Below are 17,232 nucleotides of genomic sequence, written 5' to 3' on the forward strand. Positions count from 1 at the left end.
TAGTCAAAGTCTAATGAAAAATTAAGACAGAAGATTATCGACTTGGAAAACCGAAGTAGAAGTAGAAATATACATTTCAGTGGTTACTATTCTAACTTTTCTTTTAAATAGTATTAAAAATGGATCATACCATTAATTCACTAAATTTTAATGTTAAAGGATTAAAACACCCTGCGAAATGGAATAAGATATTTACCTATATTAAAAAACTTAAGATCCCAATTATTTTTTTAACAAGAAACTCATGTTCGTAAATGTGATAATTTACACCTCGTTAGTCGTTGGAAAGGACTGCAATTTAATTCCTCCTTTCAGGCGAAGTCTAGGAGTGTTTCGATTTTTATAGATAATACTTTATAGTTCTTTTGTTCAACGTAAAGTACTGTTTGATATCAATGAGTGTTTTGTTATAGTATCAGGAGAATTAGATAATAAATTAATGGTATTTGCTCATTTGTACACCCCAAATATAGATGATCCAGGGTTTTTGGAGCTTTTTTTTCATTTCTACCTGATCTAAGTCTTTACTCATTGGTCTTGGGTGGACATTTTAATTGTTGGCTAGACCCAGTTTTAGATCAATCATCTTCTAAGCCAGCAATACTTAGTAAATCCAGCTTTGTTTATTCAATCTTTTCTAATGAAATGTGATATTGTTGATATCTGGTGTTTGTTACATCCAATAGGTAAGGAGTATTCATTTTCTTCCCCATGTCCATCATACGTATTCCAGGATTGATTATCTTTTTATTGACAGACAATTGATTCCATTAGTTTGATCCTGTGAAGATAAAGAAATTGCTGTTTCAGATCATGCTCCTGTGTTTTTATCTTTAAATCTCCCTGGTTTCCTTCAAATAAACAGATTTTGGCATTTTAATCCAACTTTGCTATCAAATAACAATTTTTTAAAATTTGTGGAGAGACAAATTATTCTTTTTTTTAAGAGAATACACGGGAAGAGACTTCTAGTCTTAGTATATGGGATGCCTTCAAGGCTTATATTAGAGGTCAAATTATTTCTTATACTGCAAGTGTTAAGAAAAAAGTTAACAAAGAGAGAATTGAACTAGCTAATCAGTTGAAACAATTAGATCAAAAATATACCTTTACTCCAGAACCTGCTTTATATAAAAGGTGTGTTGAAATTAAAACTAAATATGATCTTCTTTTAATATATCCAATTGAAACTCAACTCCTAAAAAAAAGTCAATTTTATATTCATGGAGACAAAACAGGTAAATTATTGGCTAACCAGTTAAAAACCTTTATAGATAAATGGCAAATTAAAGAAATCAGAAGTTAGGAAGAACTCTAGTGTCCTTAGATTTACTAGAATGTTACCTGGGTTTCAGCACCTAAGTTACAGAGAAAGATTGAACAAGTTAGGTCTTTATTCTTTGGAGTGTAGAAGGTTGAGGGAGGACTTGATAGAGGTATTTAAAATTATGAGGGGTATAGATAGAGTTGACATGGATAGGCTTTTTCCATTGAGAGTAGGGGAGATTCAAACAAGAGGACATGAGTTGAGAGTTAAGGGGCAAAAGTTTAGGGGTAACACAAGGGGGAACTTCTTTACTCAGAGAGTGGTAGCTGTGTGGAACGAGCTTACAGTAGAAGTGGTAGAGGCAGGTTCAGTATTGTCATTTAAAGTAAAATTGGATAGGTATATGGACAGGAAAGGAATGGAGGGTTATGGGCTGAGTGCAGGTAGGTGGGACTAGGTGAGAGTAAGCATTTCAGCACAGACTAGAAGGGCCAAGATGGCCTGTTTCCGTGCTGTAATTGTTATATGGTTATATGTTCTGGACATGTCTGAGTCTTGAAAAATACTCGAAGGAAGTATTTCAACATTTTTCTGTACTTTTTAAAATAAATTTTAAACCAAACTCTTTGACATCCTTATTCGGTATTGTTGGAGGAAAAGATATTATCTTGGAGACATTTTGGTTTTTATCTCTCTTATAGCTAGGAGGGCATTGTTGCTTAGGTGGAAGGATGTTTCTCCACCTATTCATGCTCAACGGCTGAGCAATGTTATGTCATGCTTAAACTTAGAGAGGATTCATTGTTCAATTTTTGAATCAAGACAAGACTTTCTAACATTGTGGGGATCTTTTTTGAATTATGTTCAAAATCTTTGATTTGTTATCAAGTACAGATGTTGGCTTATAATATGTTTTACTATATGATAACGATTTTTTCCCTTTTTCCTTTCTTTACCAAACAGCTTTTCTTGGTAGTGGGTATAGATTTTTTTGTATAATAAAATTATTACTTTTCAATATTACGTTTCAATTTAATTTACATGAATATAGGGTAATGAGACTACAAGTGTGATTCACATATATTGTAAATGATATATATCCTCCTGTACTCTGTATTCTTTTTTTGTAAGTAATCAATAAAAATATTGAAAAAGAAAGGAAGAGAAGATCCTGAGAGGCAGGATTTATGAACATTTGGAGAGGTATAATATGAGTAGGAATAGTCAGCATGGCTTTGTCAAGGGCAGGTCGTGCCTTACGCACCTGATTGAATTTTTTGAAGATGTGACTAAACACATTGATGAAGGTGGAGCAGTAGATGTTATGTATATGGATTTCAGCAAGGCATTTGATAAGGTAGCCCATGCAAGGCTTATTGAGAAAGTAAGGAGGCATGGAATCCAAGGGAACCTCTCTTTGTGGATCCAGAACTGGCTTGCCCACAAAAGGCAAAGAGTTGTCGTAGACAGGTCATATTCTGCATGGAGGTCGGTGACCAGTGGGGTGCCTCAGGAATCTGTTCTGGGACCCCTACTCTTTGTGATTTTTATAAATGACCTGGATGAGGAAGTTGAGGGATGGGATAGTAAGTTTGCTGATGACATAAAGGTTGGAGGTGCTGTGGATAGTGTGGAGGGCTATCGGAGGTTACAGCGGGACATTGATAGGATGCAAAACTAGGCTGAGAAGTGGCAGATGGAGTTCAACCCAGGTAAGTGTGAGGTGGTTCATTTTGGTATGTCAAATATGATGGCAGAATATAATATTAATGTAAGACTCTTGGCAGTGTGGAGGATCAGAGGGATCATGGGGTCCGAGTCCATAGGACGCTCAAAGCAGCTGTGCAAATTGACTCTGTGGTTAAGAAGGCATACAGTGTATTGACCTTCAGCAATAGTGGAATTGAATTTAGGAGGCGAGAAGTAATGTTGCAGCTATCTAGGACCCTGGTCAGACCCGACATTGAGTACTGGGCTCAGTTCTGGTTGCCTCACTACAGGAAGGATGTGGAAGCCATAGAAAGGGTGCAGAGGAGATTTACAAGGATGTTGCTTGGATTGGGGAACATGCTTTATGAGAATATGTTGAGTGTCCTCGGACTTTTCTCCTTGGAGCGACAGAGGATGAGAGGTGACCTGATAGAGGTGTATAAGATGATGAGAGGCATTGATCAATTGGATAGTCAGAGGCTTTTCCCAGGGCTGAAATGGTTGCCATAAGAGGACACAGGTTTAAGGTGCTGGGGAGTAGGTACAGAGGAGATGTCAGGGATAAGTTTTTTATTCAGAGAGTGGTGAATGAGTGGAATGGGGTATGGGCAGCGGTGGTGGAGGCAGATACGATAGGGTCTTTTAAGAGGCTTTTAGATAGGTACATGGAGCTTAGTAAAATAGAGGGTCATAGGTAAGCCTAGTAATTTCTAAGGTAGGGACATGTTTGGCACAACTTTGTGGGCCGAAGGGCCTGTATTGTGCTGTAGGATTTCTATGTTCTATTATTAAATGTGAATAGAAGGGCTGAAAGGAAAACTCTATGGAGGATCACAGAAATACTGGGACAGTAATGAGAAGTGAAAGCCATTGCAGTTGGCTCTCTGGCTTTTTCTCACTAGAAAAGAATAGATTTACATACTCAGGTACTCATACTACTTTGCAAAACTCAGGCTGGAGGAGCAACACCTCATATACCGTCTGGGTAGTCTCCAGCTCCTTGGAATGAACATCGAATTCTCCAACTTCCAGTAATTCCCTCCCTCTCCCTTCTCCCATCCCACTTTCACTCTGCCTCCTCTTCTAGCTGCCTATCACCTCTCTCATGATTCTGCCTTCTTCTACTACCCATAGTGCTTTCCCCTTACATTCCTTCTTCACCTCTCCTGCCTATCCCTTCCCTGCTTCCCCTCCCCTACCCCTTGATCTTTCCTCTGATTGGTTTTTCACCTGGCACCTTCCACCCTCCCTCCCCACCTTCTTTATAGGGCCCCTGCCCCCTCCTTCTTCAGTCCTGATTAAGGGTCTCAGCCTGAAACATTGACTGCTCATTTGAACGGATGCTGCCCGACCTGCTGAGTTCATCTAGCTTGTTTGTACATGTTGATTTGACCACAGCATCTGCAGTGTACTTTGTGTTTACTTTTGGATTTACATAGGTGTTTGAGTTGCAAGTGACATTGGATTCATAATACAAAAACCTTAGTTGTAAACTTCTGTGCTTGGTACCAGGAATTATTTATCCTGACAGACATTCAGCCTTTACTGAGAAGGATACAACTTCATCTTGAAACTGTCTGTTTGACAACTTCCAATGAAATTTTCTGTTGGCACTGCCTGTCAATCTGAGAAAGATCTTTTTCATCTTAGTTCACTGTCTGATAACCAATTATCAATCTATGTGTGCTCTATCCTTGTTGATCAATCTTCTGTAGGGGCCTTGCTGGAAGTCTGAAAATCTATAAACGCTGTATTCATTGGTTTGCCTTATCTATTTTATTGGTCACATCTTCAATGAATAGGCTCAATCCCACCTTTTTGCTTGAGTTCTTTTATATTCCTTTTCAGTTCATTGAACTGCCTATCCTGGACAGGGACACATACATACACTGCACCTGACAATGAAGTCAAATGGCAGCAACTTCAGCATCAGAATCAGGTTTAATATCACTGGCATATGTCGTGAAATTTGTTAACTTTGCAGCAATGATACAATATGATAATAATAGAGAAAAAACTAAGTTACATTAAGTATGTATATTAAGTATTTCAATTAAAATAAGTAGTGCAAAACAGAAATGAAAAAGTATTGAGGTAGTTTACATGGGTTCAACATCCATTTAGAAATCGTATGGTAGAGGGGAAGAAGCTGTTCCTGAATCGCTGAGTGTGTGCCTTCAGGCTTCTGTAACTCCTTCCTGATGGTAACAATGAGAAAAGGACATATCCTGGGTGGTGGGGGTCCTTAATGATGGATGCCGCCTCTTTGAGGCATCGCTCCTTGAAGATATCTTGATTACTACGGAGGTTAGTACCCATGATGGAGCTGACTAATTTTATAACTCTCTGCAGCTTACTTCAATCCTGCAGTAGAAATGAAGAAATTTCAAATTAGCACAGGTGTACTTACCAAACAATGGTGGCAGTGGAGGTGATGAGGTTGGTGGGAGCAGATCTATGATGGCACTTCAAGGAATATGTCCAAGCTACATTAAGAGACAACTATTTATTTGGAAGTATGGTTCTTTTACTGTTACTGTTCCACTCTCCAAGCAATGTTAATCACTAGTCCTGTTTTACAACAGAATCTTCTTAATAGCACCAGACTGCATTAAAAAAAATCGATTTTGGACTACTGTATTTTTCACGCTACATCCTCCTGCCTGCTATGTTGAGTGCATGCCAGGAGAGGGAGGCATGATGATACCAAGTAGCAATTCAGCCTGCCTTTAAGAAAGCATTAGCTACTTCATAAAAACAAAAGTGAAACAGTTCGGTTAACATGCATCAACATCCAAGAGATACTTTGTGTCATTTCTTTCGGGTGTTTCTAACTGAGATACTTGATACAAAGATGACAAGATGTTGGAATCTGAAGTATAAAACAAACTGCTGAGGGAACTCAGCAGAGCAAGCAGCATCTATGGAGATGCAAGGATATTCAATATTTTGGGTTGAGATGCTGCCTCATGATTGAGAGTTTCGAGGGAGAATAGCCAGCGTAAAGATGGGGAGAAAGAGTGGTGAGACAGGGGTGATGGGTGGAACCAGGTAGTGAGGAATAATGGGTAAGTAGAACCAGAAGATGACAGGAATAAGAAATGGATTGGACTGCAGACTATGAAAATGGAATTTCCCAATTTCAGACAACTCACAAATGCAGCATTCATTTTTCACTCCTACTGCTCTACCTTATTTCCCTTTCCCTATCTTTACCTTTTCCATTCCCTTCCTTCCCCTCTGTCCGCCCACTTACCTAGATTTGATACCCACCCGAATCTAGTTCCATCTGCCGTTCACCCACAAACCTATGCACCTGGATTTCTTCACCCTTCACCAACTTTTCCTATCGTCTCCTCCCTCATCTGGTTCCATTTGCTAATCATCCCTCCCTTTTTTAGTTCCATTTATTACCTTCCAGCCCACTTTCTCTTCCTTCTCTCACCCATCTGGTTTGCTTTGCATTTTTTTATTTCATCTGTTTCTACCCAGCAGCCTCCACCCCAACCATCTGACTCCATCTGCCTATCATCCCCCACCTTACCTGGTTTGACCTATTATCCCAGCCCCTGCCTCAAGCCTCCTCCTCTCCTCTCTACACAGGCTACCCTCCCTTTACACTCTCAGCTCTGATGCAGGGTCCCATCCTGAAACACTGATCATCCTTTTACCACCACAGATGCTGCTTGACTCCCTGAGTTCCTCCAGCAGTTCATACAGCTCTTACGGAGCTGAAATTACTTTAGAAACATAGAAAATCTACAACACAATACAGGCACTTCGGCCCACCATGCTATGCCGAATATGTCCTTACCTTAGAACAAACGCGGCTTACCCATAGCCCTCTATTTTTCTAAGCTCCATGTACCTATGTACCTGTCATGAGTCTCTTAAAAGACCCTATCATTTTAGCCTCCACCACCGCCGCCAACAGCCCATTCCATGCACTCACTACTCTATGCGTAAAAAATGTACCCCTGACATCTACTCTGTACCTACGGCCAAGCACCTTAAAACCTCTCATGCTAGCCACTTCAGCCCTAGGGAAAAGCCTCTGACTATCCACATTATCAATGCCTCTCATTATGCTATACACCTCTATCAGGTCACCTCTCATCCTCTGTCACTCCAGGGAGAAAAGGCCGAGTTCACTCAACCTATTCTCATAAGGTATGCTCCCCAATCCAGGCAACATCCTTATAAATCTCCTCTGCACCCTTTCTATGGTTTTCATATCCTTCCTGTAGTGAGGCGACCAGAACTGAGCACAGTACTCCAAGTTGGATCTGACCAGGGTCCTATATAGCTGCGACATTACCTCTCAGTTCTTAAACTCAATTTCATGATTGACGAAGGCCAATGCACTGCATTCCTTCTTAAGCACAGAGTCAACCTGCGTAGCAGCTTTGAGTGTCCTATGGACTCGGACCCCAAGATCCCTCTGATCCTCCACACTGTCAAGAGTCTTACCACTAATACTACATTCTGCCATCAAATTTGACCTCCCAAAATGAACCACCTCACACTTATCTGGGTTGAACTCGTCTGCCACTTCTCAGCCCAGTTTTGCATCCTATCAATGTTCCGTTGTTACCTCTGACAGCCCTCCACACTATCCACAACACCCCCAACCTTTGTGGCATCAGCAAATTTACTAACCCATCCCTCCACTTCTTCATCCAGGTCATTTATAAAAATCACAAAGAGTAGGGGTTCCAGAACAGATCCCTGAGGCACACCACTGGTCATCGACCTCCATGCAGAATATGACCCGTCTACAACCACTCTTTGCTTCTGTGGGCAAGCCAGTTCTGGATACACAAAGCAATGTTCCCTTGGATCCCATGCCTCCTTACTTTCTCAATAAGCCTTGCATGGGCTACATCATCAAATGCCTTGCTGAAATCCATATACACTACATCTATGGCTCCACCTTCAACAATGTGTTTAGTTACGTCCTCAAAAAATTCAATCAGGCTCGTAAGGCACGACCTGTCTTTGACAAAGCTATGCTGACTATTCCTAATCATATTATGCATTTCCAAATGTTCATAAATCCTGCCTCTCAGGATCTTCTCCATCAACTTACAAACCACTGAAGTCTCACTGGTCTATAATTTCCTGGGCTATCCCTACTTCCTTTCTTGAATAAGGGAACAACATCCGCAACCCTCCAATACTCCGGAACCTCTCCCATCCCGATTGATGATACAAAGAACATCGCCAGGGTCTTAGAAATCTCCTCCCTCACTTCCCACAGTAACCTGGGGTATATCCTGTCCAGTCCCAGTGATTTATCCAATTTGATGCTTTCCAAAAGCTCCAGCACATCCTCTTTCTTAATATCTACAAGCTCAAGCTTTTCAGTCTACTGCAAGTCATCCCTACAATCGCCAAGGTCCTTTTCTGTAGTGAATACTGAAGCAAAATATTCATTCAGTACCTCTGCCATCTCCTCCGGTTCCATACAGACTTTTCCACTGTCACACTTGATTGGCCCTATTCTCTCACGTCTTATCTTCTTGCTTTTCACATACTTGTAGAATGCCTTGGGTTTTCCTTAATTCTGCCCGCCAAGGTCTTCTCATGGCCCCTTCCGGCTCTCCTAATTTCATTCTTAAGCTCCTTCCTGCTAACCTTATAATCTTCTAGATCTCTATCATTACCTAGCTTTTTGAACCTTTTTAGGCTCTTCTTTTCTTCTTGACTAGATTTACAACAGCCTTTGTACACCATGGTTTCTGTACCCTACCATCCTTTCCGTCTTATTGGAATGTACCTATGCAGAACCCCACGCAACATTTGCCACATTTCTTCAGTACGTTTCCCTGAGAACATCTGGTTCCAATTTATGCTTCCAAGTTCCTGCCTGATGGCCTCATATTTCCCCTCACTCCAATTAAACATTTCCCTAACTTGTCTATTCCTATCCCTCTCCAATGCTACGGTAAAGGAGATAGAATTGTGATCATTATCTCCAAGATGCTCTCCCACTGAGAGATCTGACACCTGACCAGGTTCATTTCCCAATACCAGATCAAGTACAGAAGGCTTGTAGGCTTATCTACATATTGTGTCAAGAAACCTTCCTGAACACACCTAACAAACTCCACCCCATCTGAACCCCTCACTCTAAGGAAATGCCAATCAATATTTGGGAAATTAAAATCTCCCACCACAGCAACCCTGTTTTTATTACTCCTTTCTCCTTATCTGCTCCTCGATGTCCCTGTTACTATTGGGTGGTCTATAAAAAACACCCAGTAGAGTTATTGACCCCTTCCTATTTCTAACTTCCACCCACAGAGAATCTGTAGACAAACCCTCCATGACTTCCTCCTTTTCTGTAGCCTTGACACTATCTCTGATTAACAGTGCCACATCCCCACCTCTTTTGCCTCCCTCCCTGTCCTTTCTGAAACATCTAAAGCCTGGCACTTGAAGTAGCCATTCCTGCCCCTGCACCATCCAAGTCTCTGTAACAGCCACAACATCATAACTCTAAGTGCTGATCCACGCTCTAAGCTCATCTGCTTTATTCATGATGCTTCTTGCATTAAAATAGACACATCTCAAACCATCGGTCTGAGTGCATCCCTTCTCTATCCCTGCCTATCCTCCCTTCCGCACCCTCTCCAAGCTTTTTCTATTTAGATAGATAGATAGATAGATACTTTATTCATCCCCATGGGGAAATTCCAACTTTTTTCCAATGTCCCATACACTTGTTGTAGCAAAACTAATTACATACAATACTTAACTCAGTAAAAAATATGATATGCATCTAAATCACTATCTCAAAAGCAATAATAATAGCTTTTAAAAAGTTCTTAAGTCCTGGCGGTAGAATTGTAAAGCCTAATGGCATTGGGGAATATTGACCTCTTCATCCTGTCTGAGGAGCATTGCATCGATAGTAACCTGTCGCTGAAACTGCTTCTCTGTCTCTGGATGGTGCTATGTAGAGGATGTTCAGAGTTATCCATAATTGACCGTAGCCTACTCAGCGCCCTTCGCTCAGCTACCGATGTTAAACTCTCCAGTACTTTGCCCACGACAGAGCCCGCCTTCCTTACCAGCTTATTAAGACGTGAGGCGTCCCTCTTCTTAATGCTTCCTCCCCAACACGCCACCACATGTGAGCCAACCACCTTTTCCTCCATCACTTCAGTTTGGTTCCCACACACCAGCAATTCTAGTTTAAACTCTGCCCAATAGTCTTTTCAAACCTCCCTGCCAGGATGTTGGTCTCCCTCAGATTCAAGTGCAACCCGTCCTTTTTGTACAGGTCACACCTGCCCCAGAAGAGGTCCCAATGATCCAGAAATCTGAATCCCTGTCCCCTGCTCCAATCCCTCAGCCACACATTTGTCTTCCACCTCATTCTATTCCTATACTCACTGTCAAGTGGCACAGGCAGTAACCCCGAGATTACTACCTTTGAGGTCCTGCTTCTCAACTTCCTTCCTAACTCCCTGTAGTCTGCTTTCAGGACCTCCTCCCTTTTCCGACCTATGTCGTTGGTACCAGTATGTACTACAACCTCTGGCTGTTCTCCTTCCCACTTCAAGATATTGTGGACGCGATCAGAAACATCCCTGACCCTGGCACCTGGGAAGTAAACTACCATCCGTGTTTCTTTCCTGCATCTACAGAATCACCTGTCTGACCCCCTCACTATAGAGTCCCCTATCACTACTGCCATCCTCTTCCTTTCCCTACCCTTCTGATCCACAGTGCCAGACTCTGTGCCAGAGGCGTGGCCACTGTTGCTTCCCCCAGGTAGGCCGTCTCCCCCAACAGTACTCAAACAGGAGTACATTGTTAAAAGGGACAGCTACTCGGGTATTCTCTCACACCTGCTTCTTGCCCTTCCCTCTCCTGACTGTTACCCACTTCACTGTCTCCCCAAGCCCCAGAGTGACTGCCTGCTGATAGCTCCTCTCTATCACCTCCTCAACTCTCCCTGACCAGATGAAGGTCATCGTGCTGCATCTCCAGTTCCCTAACCCGGTCCCTAAGGAGCTGCAGCTGGACACACCTGGTGCAGATGTGGCTGTTTGGGAGGCTGGGAATCAACCATGTTAGGAATGTTAGAAACCCTTTTAAATTAATTTTTAATATGATGTAGAAAGGATGATTGAGGAGAAAGCTAAAAAAGTTGATAACGCTAGTTAAACATTCAAAGGAATTGTTTAAGGAGTAAGAAAGAAAGTAACCATATTCCACAAAGAATGAATGCAGAAGAACAAAACTGAAACTTATGTTGGCAATGAAAACTAAATAGTTGAACTACAATCAAGCAGATTTGAAGACAGACATTAATAAAACAATATACTAAGAAGGACAGAGGAGTTAAAATTAAAAATGTAGTAAGATTGCATAGAATACCACACAAAATATTTATGGTTAATCTAAATAAACACCAGTAAAATTTGTATTTAAAGAAGCAGCAAGATCATTGAAGAATCCTGAGTGTCATAGTATTGAATAACTAAAAGATAGCAAAAGCCTGAATAGTTACATAAATGGAAAGTTGCCATAGTCTGTCTTCCAAAAGGAGAGATACATATTAATTTTCTGGGCTCAGCAAAGAAATATCTAGAATAACAGAAATTACAGTTGAAGAAAGATGCCAAACAACTTGGGAACTTGAAAGAAGTAAGAGTACATGAAATGCTGGAGGAACTAATTTGGTCAGACAGCAGCTATGAAAATGAATAAACAGTCAATGTTTCAGGGCAAGACCCTGCTTCAGAGTCCTGATGAAGGGTAGACTGTTTATTCATTTCCATATATGTTGCCTGACCTGCTGAGTTCCCTTCAGCATTTTGTGTGTGCTGGTCTAGATTTCCAGCATCTGCAGAATCTCTCGTTTAAGAGAAGGAAGAATGTTTTTATAACCTATCACAAATTACTTATATTTAATTAAGAACAGTGGAACGCAGTAATCAAGTTAAAGTAGTGAAATACTGTAGCCAAACCATGGACATCTCTGTCTTTGTTACCCTTACTGGCATTTAAGTCCCAATCTCAACCTTCTTTGGATAACACACATAAAATGCTGGAGGAACTCAGTAAGTCAGGCAGCATCTATGGAGGGGAATAAACAGTTGATGCTTCAGGCCGATATCCTTCATCAGGATTGGAAAGGAAGGGGACAGAAGCCATTATTCCCCTCCATAGATGCTGTCTGACCTGCTGACTTCCTCTAACATTGTGTGTGTGTTGCTCTAGACTTCCAGCAGAATCTATTGTGTTTATTGCTTCTTTGGATGAATACATTTTTCCTTAACTTCTTTTTACTGTCCTACCAGATACCATCTCATTATAGACATCTCAGCAAAGGGTAAACAATATTTCCTGTTCACTCTGCCTCAGACTTACATAATTTTATATTGCCAAATTAAATCATTCCTCAGCTTCCTCTGCTACAAAGAAAACAACCCAGAACAGACAACTTCTCCTCCTAAATTAAAATTCTAGGGCTCTGGCAAAGTTCTTGTAAATCTCCACTGAACCCACTTTAATTCCATGACATCCTTTTCGTAAACTGCTGATTAAAACATTAGTCTACTCTGGCTGGGGCCTGGTATGATTTGATTTATACACTTCTGACACAATTTTCCTGCCCCTAGATCTTACATCCTTTGGAATTCATAAGAACAAATACACTAATAATTTATAGACAAGAGATAAGCAAAACAGTAAACTACTCTACACTGTCTATAATAGGCAAAACACTTGAGGATACCCTGAAGGAAGAAGCAGGAGAATAAACATTGACTAATAAGAAGAAATCATGGGGTCAAATCTATTGCAGTTCTTTAAGAATTAAAAGACTTGGTAGAAAAAATGTACTCACATAACATTATATATTCAGATTTTAATGAAATCTCTTGACAGCAACATTAGATGGTATGGTATAACATATGAATGAAATTTCAGAAAAGGGAAGAAAAATCAGTAAATCAATGTAAATGAAAATAGTTCCATTTGTAAAGAAAGGGGTAGACAGTGGCATAAAAGTGGGTCAATGTTCGGGCCGCAAGCTGAGCAAATTTTGCTGATACCATACCGTTAACCAGAACTTTTCAAATAATAAAAATAAATGTGTCATATAGAAGGAAATGGAAAAATTAATAGATGGGATTGAAACAGTAAGAAATCAGTATAGAAAAAAGGAAGGTAATGCAGCTGGGGAAACACAATAAAATAATTGGTTGCATTGCTGAAATCATCAACAATATAGAAAACAACTAACAATAAATGCAGTCCTTCAAGTATGATTTTACTAAGATTGGAACCTCAAATTTACATTTTGATGGTGTGTTTTTGGATTAATTGACCGATCCGGTGCTTTGTTGTCTCGAAGGGAATTAAGTGAGGTTTTGAGTAGAGTGTGCAGCCTGGAGGCCTGGAGGTGGGATATGAGCCTTTGATCAACTGCATTGCTTCTTTCCGATTGAGACATCAAGGGCACAAACCCATGATCTCTCTGACTGATTGAAAGTGCACGAATCTTGGGATCCACATTACAAGGATTGATCAGAGAGGGTGTGGGCCTCAATTTGGGGGACTTTGGGGTTCCTGTTGTATGTATTCCTAGATTACAGTTGCTCTTTTTTATTGCTGTTATTGAGCATTTTGATTGGGGTAATCAATGTGGTCCAGGGTGCTTCAGCGAAGGAGGCTTTGCCCTGCAGCCTGCAGTGGGCTAGCAGCGCGATGTGAACTGAACTAAACTGAATACTTACTGCTGGACTCCTGGCTTGATGTTTGATACTCTATGTGTTGTCCATTTGCTGTTTACCGTTCGTGCAATTTGTTCCTGTTTCACACATTGGGGGTTTGATGTTTTCTTGAATGAGTTCCATGCTGCTTCTTTGTTTCTGTCTGTTGGTGGATGAATCTACAAATTGTATTCAGTATACATACTTAGAATCTGAATCTTATGATGAGTTTTGGAATAAAATAAATGATTATTTAATGCATGTCATGTTTAGAATTCCAAAAATGCAAGCTCCCAAGTGAAGCATTTTCTGTACCCAAATTAAAATGCAAACTGACATACTATTGCAATACTATGGGAATGCTGCATTATTGGACAGGTCACTTTTGAGTTACTGGAGGAGAGAAGGTTCCAAGGAAATCTGATAAAGGAGATGGAGAGAAAATGTCCTCATTGCCAGAGGGTCACGAAATAGAAGATACAGAATGAATGCAATTCTTAAAAGAACCCAAAGTAATATGAGGGGAAAAATTACATGCAAGTGGTCATGGTCAGGAGCACACTGGCTAGGGGTAGTAATGATGATAGTTTCAACTGTAGTATTCAAAAAGAAGATGGAAGGAATGACTAGCTAGACTGAGGAGAGAGACTAGCTGGACTGGTATGACATGGAGCTAGTGTAGCCAGAATGTGTCAAATGACCTCCTTCTGTGCCATAACCATTATGAGAATCTTAGTATTTCCAAAGTTATGGCTAATATTTATACAGAAATGAACTATCTTGTCATCATTACATTTCTTTGGCTGCTGTAATTTCTATATTCTGATGTTGTCACAGTTGCAAAGTACTTCATTGTCTGTAAGTTGATTTGGGATCTTCAGAAAAGGAAGTAAAAGACACTGCATAAATGCAAAGTTGTAAAATCATATGCTAACTGAAAAACAAGGCTATAGGAGCAGACAATATTTGTAGTGAAGTTTTTTTGTTTTTTAAAAAAAAATTTTAATTAGTTTTTCAAAACATTTTACAAATTAAAAAACCCCAAATCCCAATGAGGAGCATTAATACAGTGCAAAATTGAGCATACAATAACAATATGCTACAAAGGAAGAGAATTTAACAAAAAAGCACCTAAATTAAAGACAAGTAAGCTTAGTGTCCTCCCCAAGCCCCACAACACAAGAAAAAAAACAACAACTCCAGACCGACCACAACACAATATAAAGAGTATAGGTCAGGACAGTCAAACTCCCAGACTGTGAATACACTTAGCAACAGAGGATAATAATGCCTACTACCAGAAAAAAAAAGGAGCTGAAAGCAAGGGACCGAAAAGAAGAAAAAAAAAGAAAAAAAAACCCTAGTCAAGAGGAAGGTTATGAAAGTACTCGATAAAAGGTTCCCAGACCTTATGGAACTTTAGATCCGAATTAAGAACTGAATAATGAATTTTTTCGAGGTCCAAGCAGGCCATAATGTCGTTAAGCCATTGCGCATGAGTGGGCGGGGCAACATCTCTCCATCTAAGGAGGATCAAGCGTCTAGCCAGGAGAGAGGCAAAGGATAGTATTCGGCATTTGGTCGGACCCAGACGTAAATCTGTCTCGCCCCAAAAATCGAACAGAGCAATTAAGGGGTGAAGTTTTTAAATTATGCATTCAGAGACTTCAGTTACAAATCCACAACCTTATTGTTCACTCAAGCCCTCCAGTCCAGGCAACATTCCTGGAAATCTTTTCTGCTTTAGCACATCCTTCCTACTGTATGGCAAGAAAAACTGCATGCAATACTCCAAGTGCATCTTAACTAAAGATTTGTACAACTGGAACAGAATGTCCCAACCCCCAATATGCATCAATTCACACTTGTCCAGGTCATTCCCTTGTCCACTTTCCTAGTTGTAACCTTAGACAACTTCCTTCATTGTCCATTATACCATCTACTTTGAAGTTGGTACAATCTTTCTAATCATGTCATGTACATATATTCTCTTCCAAATTATTTATACAGATAACAGACAATAAAGGACCCTGCACCAGTGCCTGCAGCATATCATTGCCTCCAATCTGAAAAGCAATCCTCCATTAGCACCCTTTGCCTCTTACCACCAAGCTAATTTTGCTATCTCATTCAGGATCCCATGTAGCATAATTTTATGGGCCAGCCTACCATACAGGACCTCATTAAAGGCCTTGCTAGAGGCCACACAGATAACGTTTATTGACCTATCCTTGCTAATCCTCTTGATAACCTCCTCAAAAAACTCAATCACATTTGAGAGATATGATCTCCCACAAAACCATGTTGACTATCGCTGACCAGTCCTTGCCTTTCCAAATGCAAATAAATCCTGTCATTCAGAATCCCTTCCAATCACTTTCCCACTCCTGATGTAATGCTGACTGGTCTTTTAGTTCCCCGGCTCTTCTTAAACCACTAACCACCCTACTATCTCTCAGTACCTTGTCCATGGTTAACAAAGCTGCAAAAATCTCCTCCCTTGCTTTCCATTATATCCAAGGAAATACCCAGTCATGCCCTGGGATCTTATCCATCTTTATGAGTTTCAAGACAATCAATATCTCCTCCTTCGACATCTTTGTTCTTTTTCCTGAACCCACGAGCTTTCATGTCCTCTCAAAGGTAAATTCAAAAGTTAAGTAGTTATTTTAGACTTCACCCATCTATAGATTATGACTCTGATCCTAATGGGGATCTCCTCTCTTTCTTCTTACTCTCTTGCTCTTATATACTATTAGAATGTTTTTAGGATTATCTTTATCTAATCTCCCAAGGATTTCACATGACCATCTTTGCCCTCCTAATTTCCTTAAGTGTACTCCCACATGCCTTATACTCCTCAATGGACTCACATGATCTCAGTTGCCTTTCCCAAACATATACCTCTTTCTTTTACCTAAGCAGGGCCTTAAGATCCTTCATCCACCAGGGCTCCTGAAAACTGTCAATCTTGCCCTTCATTCTAACAGGAACACGCAGTTCTGAACTCTTTCATTTTTCAAAAGCTTCTCAAGTGTCAGGTGTACCTTTACCTGTAAACAGCCACTTTCAGTCAGTCTTTGTAAATTTCTATCTAATGGCACCAAAATTTGCCATGCCCCAATTTAGGACTTTAATCTGTGCACCAGTCCTATTCTTCTCTATCACTATTTTGAAAACCAATAGAAAATCATATCATTTGTCCCAAAGTATCCCCAGTGGGTATAGTATTAGCTACTTTCCCACCTTCATTTCCTAAGAGTGGGTGGAACACAGAACACAGCCTCATCTAATCCCTTGGCATTATGGGCATGTAAGATGTAACTCCCTCTCATTCATAACAACCAACATCATCATACTCCAAACCTCTTTTCACTTACACGAGGAGCTTTGGGCGGGCTTTCAAGGCAAGGAAAACCCACCGTATCTGCGTCTGCTGCAGTTGACAGTTCCATGGGTGTGTGCCAAGGTCCCGTTCCCCCTCCCCTTCCTGCGCGTACGCGCGCCTGCCCATCTCAGCTG

At 40.6% G+C, this 17,232-nt stretch overlaps 1 long non-coding RNA gene across 1 annotated transcript; it reads right to left on the reverse strand.

The window, feature by feature from the left end:
- Positions 1-620: 620 nt before the first annotated feature.
- LOC140741554 (uncharacterized) lies at positions 621-17,229 on the reverse strand. Its single transcript, XR_012102080.1, has 3 exons — positions 17,091-17,229; positions 13,735-13,889; positions 621-781 (listed from the first exon to the last, which is right to left on the reverse strand). It is a non-coding gene; the product is annotated as an uncharacterized lncRNA (long non-coding RNA).
- Positions 17,230-17,232: the final 3 nt, after the last annotated feature.

Source organism: Hemitrygon akajei, chromosome 18 (genome assembly GCF_048418815.1).
Source record: "Hemitrygon akajei chromosome 18, sHemAka1.3, whole genome shotgun sequence".
Taxonomy (NCBI): domain Eukaryota; kingdom Metazoa; phylum Chordata; class Chondrichthyes; order Myliobatiformes; family Dasyatidae; genus Hemitrygon; species Hemitrygon akajei.